Source organism: Cryptomeria japonica, chromosome 7 (genome assembly GCF_030272615.1).
Source record: "Cryptomeria japonica chromosome 7, Sugi_1.0, whole genome shotgun sequence".
Taxonomy (NCBI): domain Eukaryota; kingdom Viridiplantae; phylum Streptophyta; class Pinopsida; order Cupressales; family Cupressaceae; genus Cryptomeria; species Cryptomeria japonica.
In genome coordinates, this window is record NC_081411.1 from 504,086,193 (window position 1) to 504,101,459 (window position 15,267).

Sequence of the window (15,267 nt, forward strand, 5' to 3'; positions counted from 1 at the left end):
TCAAATTGCTCGGCCCAGCGCCTGGGTATTTTGATGCCTCCCAAGTCCAAATTTGTGGAGTCTGGCGAAGTTGCTGGGAGGTCCGGCATTCTGTGTAAGTTTCCGAATTTTCTCTAAGGAACAGATTTTCCTTCCCCCGAGATCACCAATATAGGAGAACGATTTTCGGACCCTAGGCCCGAAATTTTGATGAAGGCGGAATGTTCTGAAAAGGATGCATAGGGTCCGAAAGCCCGAAAAGGTGCTTAGATCTGAGGTTGCGGTGTCTTGTTAACGCGTTAAGCTTCGAACTTTTAAAAAAAAAGAAAAAAAGAAAACGAAGATAAAGGATATATCGCAACACATTTCGGACCCCAGAGCGAAGTTTTAAAAAACGAAATTTTTTAACATGATGCATCTCCTTTTCGGACCCCAGGTCCGAACTTTTACGAAAGTAAAAGTTTTAAAACATGAAGGCAAGTTTAAACCGAATGCGCTCCTTTTCGGACCCCAGGTCCGAACTTGGCGAAAGTCAAGTTAAGGTAAAAAAACGTTATGCGCTCCTTTTTTGGACTTAAGCGTCCGAAATTTCGAAATTCAAAATAAAAAAACATAAGGTGGCAATCACTTTTGGACCCCAGGTCCGAAATTTCGAAATTCAAGTTAAAAAATAACACTGTGCGAACACATTTCGGACCCCAGGTCCGAACTAACACGAAAGTGTTAAGTTAAAAAACACTGTGCAAACACATTTCGGACCCCAGGTCCGAACTAACACGAAAGTGTTAAGTTAAAAACACTGTGCGATCCATTTCGGACCCCAGGTCCGAACTAACACGGAAGTGTTAAGTTTAAAACACTATGTAATTCCTTTTCGGCCCTAAGCCCCGAACTTCAACAAAGGCGAAGTTTTAAAAATAAAACGCGAGGCATTTTCGGACCCTAAGCCCCGAACTTCGGCGAAAGTCGAGTAACATAACACTGTGCGATCACATTTCGGACCCCAGGTCCGAATTTCGGCGGAGATGAAAGTTGAAAGCAACGCGATCATTTCGGACTTTAGGTCCGAACCAACACGGAGATGGAAGTTTTAAAAACATCACGCAATCACATTTCGGACCCTAAACCCCGAACTTCGGCGAAAGTCGAGTAACATAACACTGTGCATATCATTTTCGGACCCCAGGTCCGAACCAATGCGAAGGTGAAACATTGTATAACGCGATCATTTTCGGACTTTAGGTCCGAACCAAAACGAGGGCAAAGTCGAGTTTAAGACCTAATGCATCTCCTTTTCGGGCTAAAGATCCGAACTTTGGCAAGTTAAAACACAGACTTTGACAAGGGCGAGCAAAAACGCGAAGGCACAGTTTGTAACGCAAGAGCCAAAGCAAAAATGCGAAGGCACAGTTTGTAACGCAAGAGCCAAAGCAAAAACGCGAAGGCACATTTTTAACGCAAACTCTACTATTCAGCGCAAACCACACCCTTTACCCCAGGTTCGAAGTTCGCGAAGGTTAAATCCGAAGCCTCCAATTTTGTCAAAATTCAAAGTTAGAAATAATGCAATTCAAAGTTTGAAAGAGCTCTCAAATCCGAAGAACAAGGAGGTAAGACGCCGCATTATCCCCCCATCAACCATTTAAAATTCAGATTGCTAGGCACAGAACCATGTGAAATTGATAAATCCTCTTTCGTCCTCCAAACCGCGAAAATTTAAATAGGAGGGATAACCGTTGGGATTCAAATTTTGCAGGATCGTCCGTTCGCCTCGCGCAACAAGGTCGAGCAATCACTCATCATTCGCTCCAATCAGGTAAGTATGCTTTATCGCGTATGGTCATTTAAAATATGTGAATCAAATAGGCAAATACGCAAAATTTAAAATGCTTGGAGTCTGCATCGCCGTTATTCGAACATCCGAAATTTAGGATTCATCCCCGAGGTTTAGCCAGAAACTGCATCTCTTTTCAAAATTCAAACTTCTCATATTTTGCCTCTGTTGAAAATTAATCCAAAAAATTCGAAAGTGATAATGCATGGTCATAAATCTTCAGGAATATGATGCTGATTAAGTTAATCAAATTGTTAGCCAAAATGATATTTAAACTAATCCCGGTCTGTTGAAGCACTTCTGTTATTATCTAACCCGCATTATCGTTCTTGTATCACCTTGTAATCCGTGTCTGGCTGTGCAGGATAAATGCCTAAATCGGCGGCAGAATCATCAAAAACACCCGCTGCAGCCGAAACCTCACGAGCATCCAAATCAGACATCCCGCGGAAAGTTGAAAGAATGAAGTATCAGTATCAGAGGGGAGGATTAAGAGAGTCAAAGGTCCAGAGCGTCTGGGACAACATTGGTGACACCGACCTTGGCCACATTGATATTCAGGATTTCAGGGATCGGGTCTTCTCACCCAACGCATATGGCAGGCCTAGGCAAATGGTGGAAAGTGGCATCGCCCAAGCAGCAGGTTTTCCTCCAGCAATCCAGAACTATGAATTAGTGGTGGAGGCTGCTCGGCATTACGAACCAAAGTCCAGATTAGTGCTTCTGGAAGATATGACTATTGCCGACTTCTCCCCTGAGGCTATCGGTGATGCATTTGATATCCCCTTTCCAAATAATCCCATAGCTACAACAATGGACGAGGCACAGGGGGCATATGATATGAACCCGGCCCAATGCAGGGCATTGATTAACGAAGAATGGTTCAAGGAGAAAAGGCCTTCAAGCACCAGGATTGTGAAAAAGACCCCCAGGAGTGACTTTCATAATGAACATGGGGACATGGTCACCTTACTCAGCCGAGTCATGGGACTTCCTAAGTCCAGCTACTTTGAAGAGTGGATGTTCTATTTTACAGAGCAGGTCTTTGTCGGAAAGTCTAAGTTTGACTGGGCCCAGATCATAAGTGATAACATCCACGCTCAGCTGATTGAGCTCGAGACAAAGAAGTATTTCACCATGACCTCCTATTTGGTCTATATGTTCGCAAAGAACCAGCCACTGCCAGGGTTAATAATGAAAGGTGAGATCGGGAATGGGCCTGGTCAAGTAAAGGTTTATGACTGCTACCCGCAGCTGCACTACCAGGATATAGCTCAACGGGAAAAGAGCAGCCCGGCTTACGCGGTTGGTCAGTACGAACGCGTCAACGACGCCTTCACAATGCGCCTAGTCAGGCTAATGCAGGGAGGGTTACACATAAGGCTCTCAGAGCAAGCTACCATTTTAGTGCAGAGGTATGGGGCCTGGTTCATTCAGTTCCCAAGGTTCTCCTACATCCGAATAGCTGGCTTCGAAGGTGCCCCCCTTCGACTTCCGCGGTACCCAACCGATAAAGTAGTCCTCATGGAGGTGGCAAGACAATCACGCCCTGCCGGCATATTACTATGAGAGAGCAAGCAGGCTGGATTCGCATTTCCAATGATCATAGGCAACCATGATGTCCAATTGAGAACCCCCACCCTAGCAGAGGAGTCCCTTGCAGAGCTAGCCTCTTATGGCCTACAGGAACATTTCCCAAGGAAATGTTTTGATCATGACAATTTGGCGAAGAGAGCTTACGGTAGGCGCTACAGAGCAAAGGAGTCAATTGAAGATTATTGGAAAAATTGCTCCGATGACTACGAAGTCAGGCGACGGGAATATTCTAGATTGAGTGTGCAGCAAATGCGACTCTTTGAGTACCGTCAGGTCGCGGATCAGCTCACAGACTCGGGGAACTGCCTCCAAGTCCGAGAATTCGAAGCAGTAAGGCATCTCTTGCCAGGCGTTGATTGGTCTCAAGACCCAATCACGGATTTCGAAGCAGTCATGGCAGCCCCGGCAAGATACACAGATCAATGGTTACATCACCAGATCGAGAGGCTAGTCCATGAGGGTGTCCAGTTTACTTACCATCTGATGGGCAGTTTCGACTCTCAGTCTTCCAAAGACGAAAGGACATCAGCTGAGAAACCAGAGAAAAGAAAGAAAGCTAAGGCTTGCAGAGGGACTCGGACGTCCAAAAGAACAAGAAGGGAGAAGATTCCCATAAGGAGGCCAGAGACCACTTCATCTTCGAGGGACCCCAGTTCGTCCGACGACGCCATAGATTTGGATTGCATACTTGCTCCGCCTTCCCAGAGCGACATAGAGGCATTCCAAGCCAATGATCCTCCTGCTCCAGATATGCCAGACACCGAGCAAAAGGGCCCCAATCCGACTAAGCCGGGTGGCCAAATAGAGGAAGGAGAAATCCCATCCACCCAGGGGATCGAAGTGCATGAACCTACCCAGTAGAGCCGCCACGAATTGCTACTCCTCCATGCAGCCAAGGACGACTCGACTGTCGAAGGGGAACAAAGAACAGACGAGATCCATGAGCTCGAGGGAACCAAGGAGCCACCGTCACAGGAGGATGTCAGACAATTGTTCAGTGAGATAGGGGAGAACTCAAATGCAAACAAGGAGCTTCCTCCTTCTTTCACCCCTCCGATGGCGGGACAGCTGCTAATTTGTGATCAGCCGGTTGAAAGCATGGGAGAACAAGGTGCTAACTTAACCCTATCCTCAACCCAGATAGTGCCTCAAGAGTGGCTGATCGCCAGAGCTCAGCGCAGGGCCGCCACCAAGGCACCCATCGATCTAGAGGACATCTTCTCACGAAAGGATCAAGCAAAAGCGAAAGGGAAGAAGAAACCAAGAACATACTCTAAGATAACCAAGGATGAGCAAAGGAACCGCACTCTTCATATTGCCACCCCGCCCATGAACAAGCCAGCAGATCAGATAACACTGGCAGATTATAGCATTACGACTGTCCCCATCGGGCGAGCTACAAAAGAGCAAGAAAAGGAGGAATTTAAGGACTCAGTGCAAAACATACTTAGACAGCTCGAGGAAATCACTGTCGAAAAGGATATGTATAGGGCCCGTGCTGAACAGGCCGAGGGATATATCGATAAGCTCCTACGGCCATTACACAACCCCTGTGAATCCCATATTCCCCCGATGGCATTGGCGCAAAGGACCACAACTGAATTTGAAGGAATTCGGGATACCGCAAAGGCCGTCAAGGAGTGGGTGCAGGACATCAAGAAAAAGGGAGAACAGATCCTCAAAGAAGTAAAGGAAATGGCTCTCCATCGAGAGCTCACTCTAGTCAGGCTGTTGGAAGTAAAGAGGGAATCCCTTCACATGCATGAAGTAGCGGCCTCTACCCTTCCCCTCCTAAGAGCTCTTTTCTGGACACATACACAGATTCCCACACTGCCTGACATCCTAGATCCCCATGGCATCAGTGTTCTCAAGGAATGGTACTGGACCGTCACCATGAAGAACGACGCCCAAGAAATTATTGACAAAGAAAATGACGCATGTGAGGCAATTCTGGGGAACATGCAAGAACTAGGCAAGACCATCCTCCGATCAATGGTTTCGGGGTGGATAAATGACCTATCCGACAGTGTAATCCGGCCGGATTGGGAGGAAAGGTTAGGAGCAGATAAGGTTTCTTATTCCATTGAAGACTTGAGTTTTGCTGGTCAGTTCCATTCAGACATATTGTGCTTCGAGCATAATCGCTCCAGCTGGAAGGACGGTTTAAGGCACGTGGACCAGTATCTCGAAGGCATGCAGTACAAAATTCGCCACCCTCCCATGCCACCTTTTAGTCCCCTCTTCCAATCATGTATCAAGTTTCAGGAATATGTCCGCAAGGAACGAGCAGCAGGTCGTGATTTATGGCGGGAATACCTGCATGGCGAAGACCAGTTTCTACAGAAAGAATGTGAAACCGAAATAGAGAAAGTAGTTTCTCAAAAATGCCTTTTTCCCTCCAAGTCTTAAAAGGTGCACTTTTGTCCCAAAAAGGTGACAGTTGACTTTTGGTCAACATATTGTAAAAGTTTTTTTTGTACACCTCCCTTTTTTGGATTATTTCAATAGTTGTAATTATCCTTTTGGTAGTTATTGCTCCCTTTTGGGGTAGTTGTAGATATTTACCCCCATTTATGGCTGTGGGTCCCTCTTTTTGTAAGGATGAATCTGGGCCACTTGTCTAGATTAGATCTTGGCCATTCATCCATTTTTGGAAACCTATTTAAGGGGACTGGTTTTCCCTCATTTGAGAGGAAGTTCTTGGATTGTTGCGAAAGCTCTGAAGGAATTTTGCAGGAATTAATACAATGGATTAAAATTACCTTCAAGTTTCCTTGTGAGTGCATGGTCTCCTTCTTCATTTAATTTAGAAAGCTTTTAATTATGTCTATTCATTTTGCACAGCAGTTCTTACCAAGCATCTGATAGAACCTTCACAGTCCATACCATTAGAGGATAGCTGATTGCTTTTTTTCTTTCTGCATGGTTAATCTGGGCTATTTTATGATTCAGTTCGATTATCAAATATATACATATCATGAATGTAGAAGTTCTGAATATTGTATTTGGTAATATGAAAATCCGGTTTCTCCTTTGAAGATTGCACTAAGTTTATGCAAACATTGTGTCTGAATGACTGATGATGCTTAATTTGGTTTCCTGGAGGTGTCTGTCTGCTTGAGTGAATCTGCTGTCTTAGTTAAACGTTTACAGTTCTCTTTCTCCCTACCCTTCCTTTCTTTCCTCCCAATTTTATCCCCCTTTTTAGAAATCTGCAGTCCTGCTAAATCAGCTTCAAATTAACCAACATCACCTGAAAGAAAACCGTAAGAGGTCCCCGGGAATTTATACATGGAATTGCCAATCAAACGTAAGTCCCCTTGTGTTTCCAGCATAAACACATCAAGCCACTGAGAGATCCCGCAGTCAAGACCTGACAAAAGAAACCTTGAGGTAGTCTCCTTTGATCAAACTTAGAAAACAACATTAGAGACTTCCTTATCTCAAGAGAGAGTAGGATAATCAGTCGGCTATTCTATTCTGCGTTGGCCGTATGGAGTTTGCAGCAATGCGATTTCATCCGCGTCAACAGTTACCCTGGTCTATCTTTTGATATTTCTTTGAATTAGAGTTAAGAATTCCGAAATACCTAAATAAAAAAAAATAGAGAAAGAACTTTGCTTGTAGTTGCGATCAGCAGGCCCCTTGACAGGTACAATCGCATCAGCCACTGGATGATCCAACACCGTCATGACCCGACTACACAGACCTTGGAGTTGTCGATCGTTCAAGATTGATCACTTTTCAGGAGAGGTGGTATGTGCATTCATGTTCTACCTGCCTGTTGGCGAGTGTGTCAAAACACCCATCAAAAGGTCCCCACAAGGGGCACAACCCCTCGACCCCATTGGGGGTATTGCACACAAACCCCTACGAAGGGGTGCTACCGCTCAACTCTATTGGGGGCATTGCCCAAACCTTCATCAAACTATAAGTCTAACCAAGTAATAGACCAATGATGAATCATGATCACAAAATCAACAAAGTACATATCCCTTGTTACAAATCTCTACATCTTCACAATCAAAGCCATAATCAAGGATTATCTTGTTCCATACATTGGACAACTTGTTTAGTATACAAGAACTACCATAAACAAAGTTAGCATGTTATAGTCATTATACCTGTTGAATATGTGTTAAGTTATAGTTGGTAGGAATGCTATTTTCATAATACAAAAATGTATATCATGCTTTCACAGACAAATCGTAGAACAATTCCATCTATTAGTATCCCAGCTAAGGTCAAACTGGAACATAACCAATTATCTTTTTACTTAAATAGTCCTCTTTGTTAATGCGTTTGTCAATAAAAAATGCAGTCTTGAAGGCTTTAGGAAAACTTTAGTAATAAATCCCTCACTTGAATATACACACAAGTCAGGCTTGTCTTTATTTAATCATGCTCATATGTATACATAAATAACATCATAATTCCTATTCAATTACCCATTCTTATAAAGGTTTTATAATGTCTATGATGAATGCTTTACAAATGTTATCATATGAATATTTGAAATTTCCTTATATTTAAAAAAATCTTATTTTTTAATAGCCATCCTCTAAAAAATGGCCAAAAAAAACCCTCATATTAGAAACACATCCCACCATCCCCTGCCATCCCCGTCTTGGAAAACTTGGGGGAGCATGGTTTTTCTTTTAATTAGAATAAACTGAGAGAGAGAATGGTTCATCATAGCACAACATTTCATGAATTCAATCTAAATAGATCTCATACTATTATTTTCGTACATAATTTCTTTCTTCAAATTACAGCAAGGCATATGACAATACAATCCCTTTTCAACACTTAACTAACACTACCTGTAATGTCCCCAATTCAGAGATGCCCAATTTTTGCCCTAATTGAGGTAGAGTAGGGTTTAGAGATGCTTGTTACTTTGACTGAAACTCTGCAAGTAAGTTAGAAAATATACAATAATCATATTTCATTAAATAGATCTATTAATTAGGAAACACTAATCATACATATGTAAGACATAGTCCTTATTACAAGATTAAATTATGCTTGAGAGTTCAATCATAGAGGGCATAGAAGAGGATGACTAGATAGGGTGCCCTAGAGACCCTCTACCCTGGGCCCAAAGGTGAATCTCATTCCCCCTTGGCCTCATGTGGCCCATACTATATGAGGTGGAATACCTAGTGAGGTATTCTATCACCATTTTCCTTAATCTTGTCACCCCTATCTTATGTATCAAGATTAACACATTCATTCACCATGATAGAGAGCATAAGGGCCATCACAATAGGATGCCCAGGAAGTCTATCCTTAATAGGCCCAAAGGCAGCACCCTCTGTACCCCTTTGGCCTCATGGGACTCCCCGGTCCTATACTCCGAGGTGGTGTGCCTAGAAGGTGGCCCCAACACTGTTCCCCTACTTGTAAACTTCTCTCCCTCCATCATGGTGAGTAACACCCAGAATAAACCAACAGTAATATATCACAATTCAGATCTATTACAACATATATGAGCCTAATGTATTGTCAAACATGGATATTCAGAATATCAACGGTATCAATTATAAATATGCAGAATATCGGTATTATGAATATGCAGAAATATACAGTTACTTATATCCAGAAATAGTCATAAATATTGTTACAGTATTTAATGTATGTGCACAGGAAACTCATATTAACTGGAGTGTTAAGTTGAACTGCTGAGAGAAATGTCTGATATCCTTGTAAAATCAGAATCCTTCTATGGTTGAACGATTGATGAATAATTGATTGATTGAATAAATTCCTTTGATTGTGTGATTTGAAGTATTGATGAGTGACAATGTAATGAGGCTGGTTTGATATATTGGTGAATGATGATTGAATGTATGCTGATTTGATAGAATGATTTGCTAATTGATTTTTGCTTGATTTGAATGATTGGAATGATGATCAATAAGTAATAATTAGAATGATCTCTTTTATGCTTCATTGGTAAAAGGGTCACCACCTTTCATAAGACTTGGGTCACCAGCCTTCATTAGAATTGGGTCACCAGCCTTCATTACTACCTTTTAAAATAATATATTCTTTCCCAATTGTTCTCTCTTCCTCCCCTCCTCAAATGAGATCCTCTTCCCTTTATATCTTCCATTGTAAGGGAGAAGTCACACCCCTTCAACATGCGTGCCCTTCGAAATAGTCACAACCTTTGACAATCACCACCCTTTGAAAGAGTCACAACCTTTCACGATCACCACCCTTAGAAAGAGTCACAACCTTTCATAATTCCTGCCCTCCTTTGGAGAAGTTGCTTCCTTTATACTTCCCATTCCTTCCTTCTTCCATTGACTCCTCGTAATGTCCCCAATTTTTAAGGTGACATTTTATTAAATTGATTTTTATTAAGTTATCAAAATATAAATAAAATATTCATATGACGACTTAATATTAATTAATTTAATTAAATAACAATAAAATAATAAAATATTATTATAAAGTCACTTTATTTAATTAAGTTCTCCAGACGGCCTGATCTTCTAGATGTTTCCTAGAGGACTTTATAAGGAGGTCCTGGGGTTGAGACAAGGCATGCTTGATTTGATAAAATATTTTATGATTTATGGAGATGGAAACCTTTAAGAGTTGTCAGAAGAGCTGGATGAAACCCTAGTTCTTCCAAGGGGTGGATTCGCGATGGAGTTCACAGCTGGACCAAATTTGTGAAGTCTCCATTGGAGACAAATTTGTAAGGGTTTATTTCAGAAATAAAGATATTCACTAGTTTGTGGCATTTCATATCTGTAGATGATTCAAGGAAAAATAAATATTTATTCTGAATATTACTGAGTCTGCTGTAATGTTTGTGGGGTCATAGATAATATTGATTTAATAAGTAGACATGAGTTCAAGTCCAATGTTTTATCCAAGCTTGCCTTTATCGGGAATAACTTGTAGAGCTGTGGGTTATTGATATTATGATTATATTTAATAAATGCGCGAAGTCACTGTTTCTAAAGCGTGGAGAATGAATTATTACTAATGTTCGGGATGATGAGGAACTGAAATATTTGTCGGGAGTTTTCCTTATTTGATTACCCATTATTTTGGCTGCAAACATTTGTAAAATCCGTTTCCACTAGAACCGATATTTCCACCTGAGCTTGTGACTGCAAGATTGTTTCAAGAACTGATTTTATATTGATGCCAGTGCAAAAAAAAGCCATTTCCCAATCCATGGATGCGGGGAGGAGCTAAGGACCTCTGTAGGTTGAAGAACTATTTCCAGACAAATGCAAGGGTCTGCACCTGGGAGTTGTAATTCCTTAAGGCAATTGAAGAGTAGACCAGAATGAGAGATCCTTCACTACTGGTTGTGGAAATGAAAGCTCACCTTTGCCTTTGTCTTCGACAGGGCAAAGTGAAGCTACAACATGGCCAGGAGAAGGTACAGTGATTGACACAGGAAAATAAATCAAATCCACATTGCAAACATAATTCTAGATTGAGTTTGGTCCACGCAGGCCCTGAAGGTATATTGACTATAATCATTGACAACTGGAAGGCTGATTCTGATCTGAATTTCTGATAAAATCCAATCGAGTAAAGAGAGACCAGTAAGTGTTTGAACTGTCAAACCCGTGGCATTGTATGGCTGTAAGTCTGTCTGAGAATATGTACAGCTGAATCTCAATAATAATAATACTCAGAATATTTGATGTTCAATCTGCTTGAAGTGCTAAGTTATTTCTTTCCTAATGTTCAAATGTGGATGCATATTTGTATGTTGATTCTAGAAAGAAACAGAAAATTGTTTTGAAAGTGTGTCAGGGACATTTCAGTGGTATCAAAGCTAAGCATTCTGCTAGCCTATGGGGTGCTAAGTATGAGTACTGAGATGGAAGAAATGGATAATGAAATTGCGGTTTCCAAAATTACTGAATGGTATAACAAATATCCAAGGATGAAGGATTTATTTCAAGAATATCATAGTTTGTCAAGCCTTATTATACCTGTGAATGAGGAGGTTATCAGAAATTCTGAGGAATACTTGAGTGAACCCGAGGATGTCAAAGCCACTGAAACTTTTGACAAGTACTATATCAGGAAAAGGAAAGAAGAAATGAGTATGGAATTAGAGTGTTGTCTTAAAGACAAGTTGGATGGAGAAATTGAAATGGATGGTAAGAATAAAGAGCTGAAGCCAACTGGAACAACCTTGAAAGATGAAAACTCAGAAGTCGCTATTGAAGAGAGAATGGAGAATAAAGAGGAACCCCTTGTTTGTAATGTGCAATGTACAAATGATCATGGGAAAGACAACAATCAGCAATATGAGGATATGTTCAAGCAAGAATCAACTAGGCACTTACAAGTGGAGAATACATAAGTTGGCATGGCGACCACAAGGTTGAAGAAAATGCTTTCCCAGAATTGGCCAAACCAGCATTGACTGATCAGTTATGGGGAGGTACAAATCCTACTAATGTTCCATTGCATGAACCAACTCTACAGCTCATTGGTAAAGACTCAATTTGTGATTTGGATAGTGATAATGTTCATGTATTTGAGAGCAATACAGAATTTTGGTCATGTAGTGAGATTGATTCTCCTTGTTACGTGCCCAACATGTCAAGAGCATATGAGGTAGGTTGTCTTAATGAGCTGATTATGCAGACTAAGAGATTGCCTAATAAGAAAGCCCTACAATTTGATAATGTTTGGTTTGTCATGGACATAACATCATTGAGCTGGTTGGAGGTAAGAAACTTAACCACTAAGGTAGCCAGGGGAATATGTGACTTCCAGCTGGGCTTACCCCATATAACAGCTCTTATGAAGAAGCAACTTACCCTAGAGGTAGATGTTGTTGGTGTTGGAAATAAGCCACACTTGGACCGACGATGGACTGGTCCAAGAGGGGCCAGTAGCTCAGTGGTAGAGCACTCCAGCAGTGTATAGAAGGTCCTAGGTTCGAGTCCTAGCTGGTCCATGTCTCAACATGGTATCAGAGCCAGGTCCAGGCTAGGAGCCTGTTGACGTATATTTTGTACACTATCAAACACAGAATAAAATACCTAAAGGTACCTTATCCTCTCTTGAGTAAAGCCTCTGATTGCTGAAGATGTCGCAAAAAAGGATCAATCAGGATGACTTCAAGGTTCTTGTATGTAGGATCTCTACGTGTGGATAAGCTCTCTGTGGTATGATGTGATTTGCTGGAATCACAAGGGGACTTACATTTGATGATTGAACGTCCGATCTGCTTTGAATATTGCTGGAACATAGGCTCTTACTAGCTTTGACTTGAAAAAAAAGGAAAAAAGATGAGGGCAAGGAAAGGATCTAATCCTAATACTAAGAATGTAGGAGCAATGAATGATCTTTGATGAAATTCTAAGTCTTGTTTTGACATCGCAGGACCATCTCCACAAGGCTAGTGCGATCTTCTAAGGAAAGCTTTATGATGTTCAAATCATCACTGCAGGCATAGACACCATCACGCTGATGCATATCAATGAAGAAGCGATAATTGAAGTTAGGCTTAAGCTGAACGATTCCAGTTGACTACACAAGGCAAGTTTGCAATCAACAAACTGCTAGTAGTATGGATATACGAATTCCACCATCAATCAAGCACATTTCTTCCACTCATCTAATAACATGAAATCAAATACGAGAAGTATAGAGACCATGCAAATTGTCAAATCAACCCATAAATTTCACCATTTATTCAATGAAGTTACAAGTCTTTTACAACAACATCTTGGCAACAATCTTTGCCTTCTCTCTCTACTCTACTCTAATTGCTATTCTAATCACCTTCTAACTACTCTCTATTCTATTCTAACTATTTCCAACTCCTTCTAATTATTACCTTTACAAAATGAAATGCCAGGGCTTATATAGTGCCCTCAATACAATTCGATGGCTTAGATCAATTCGAGATCAATGGCCAAGATTCAACAATGAAAACCTAATTAGGGTTTGTTACAACCATTACATAACATTTAATGTTTGACCAATGATAAAATTGTATTGCTTGGACACATGTCCTCTCTGGAAAATTCCACCAATGGATAGCTGGGGTAGGTACATCGGAGTTTGTGCCACCTTCCATGAGTTAGGTACATTGATTCTGGAAATGCTGAGGTGGACCACACTGATTGGAGAAGTGATGACTAGGATGCCACCTCGTCTGACACTTGTAACTTGGTAGATATTCAACTTGATGTTGTTGAGAAGCCAGCTTTAATTAATTCATCTGGAACTATCTGCTTCTTCAACGAACCCTTGTTCTAACTTCTTGTGTCCTTGATTTGCAGGATGATTGTTGTACCTCGCCTTGGAATGCTGGATTGGAAGAGGTCGCCCTTGATGACGTTAGTCCAAAGAAGGCCGTCCTTGATGATGCTAGACTGGATCGAAGAAGGTCGTCCTTGTCCTTGCTTGATCGTCCTTGATCTGGCTTGATTTTCCTTGAGGAGAGTCTTCCGACTTGTAGATCTTTCGAGCTTGGAGTCGCCATCTTGATACCTACACAACATTTCACAATTAATAACATGTTTTGCAACGTGGAAATATAGACTAGAAAGAGGATTTAAGTTTTAAATTAGGAAACCTCATGATAAATCTTGAGTTATCATTTCCTAATTTAGGATTTTCAAAGCAAAATTTAAATCTTCAAAAAATGGTGCCAAGGTGATTACGCCATACCTCCACTTGGGAATTAATTCTAAAAAAATGATGCAAAAATAGGAGAATTCGCTAGGCAAAATGTAGATCAAGACTCCCTTTAGCAAAATGCGCCCCCTTTAGCTTGGAAAAGAACTCCACCTTCCACTAGCTTCTTCAAGATCTGGAAATTTGCCTTCAAATGTCTTCAAAATCTGGAAATTATCCTCCAATCTAGCAAGAAATACGTCTCTCCAATAGCCTTCAAGATGAATTTCGCCTTCCTTAGCTTCCACACTTTGTAGAAACTTGCTCCACTCCAGCTAGATTTTGCACTTCTTCTTTGCCCTTCCAAATCGCATTTGAAATGATGAGTGAATGATGGATTAAAATCGCTCAACACACCTCTCTTATATAGAGCGCTCACCATTTTATTTTCCCATAGGCTGACTTTGAAAATAAGCCAAAAATAAACAAAATTAATAAAAGAAGAGGCCGACTTTATAAAAACATTAAATAATACCCCAAGCGCCCCAATTTTATTTTTAAATTAATAATAATTAATTTTAAATGCCTTTATAATTAAAAATTTCGATTTTAAGGCTCAAAATTAATTATTAAATGCCATGCACCATCATTAAATGTCAATTTAATTTCAAAATATTTCAAGGTTTTATCGAATTTGGCATTTAATGTACTTCAAAAAATGTTGGCGCCTAAACATGGGAGGAATTTGGGACTTTAATCAATATCGCTCTGGTCCCTGGGAGAGGGACAGGAGCGATCATGCATTTTGGTCCTCCATCTTTCATTTCTCACGTTTGAAACTTCATCCTTTACGTCCAAAATGGGGTTCTCGCTTGGTATTTTGAGTTTAACCTATTCCATCTTTGGAATGAATGCCTTTTAAACCATTTTCGCCCTGGTCCCTTGGTGAGGGACAGGAGCGATTTTTGCTTTTCCTCCTTGGCCCTTGTCTTTTAAATCGTCAAATCAACTTGTGAGGGCAATTGATGATCCATGTTTGTTCTACGCATGCCAAACTTGTCTCTCCAAGACCAAATGAGCCCTCCTAAGGATTTTTCGCCCTGGTCCTTGACTGAAGGACAGGAGCGAATTTTGCATTTGAGCTCAAAATTGTTGATTCTTGAGGTTAATTCCACGTTCATCGTCCTTCGAAAGTCATTTTTGACCTTGTGTAACCTTGCCTTGACGTAACT

At 41.0% G+C, this 15,267-nt stretch overlaps 1 protein-coding gene across 1 annotated transcript in view; it reads left to right on the forward strand.

The window, feature by feature from the left end:
* The window catches only part of LOC131060163 (1-phosphatidylinositol-3-phosphate 5-kinase FAB1A), a 106,518-nt gene that overhangs the window by 26,885 nt on the left and 64,366 nt on the right, over positions 1-15,267 (forward strand). The window lies entirely within an intron of this gene.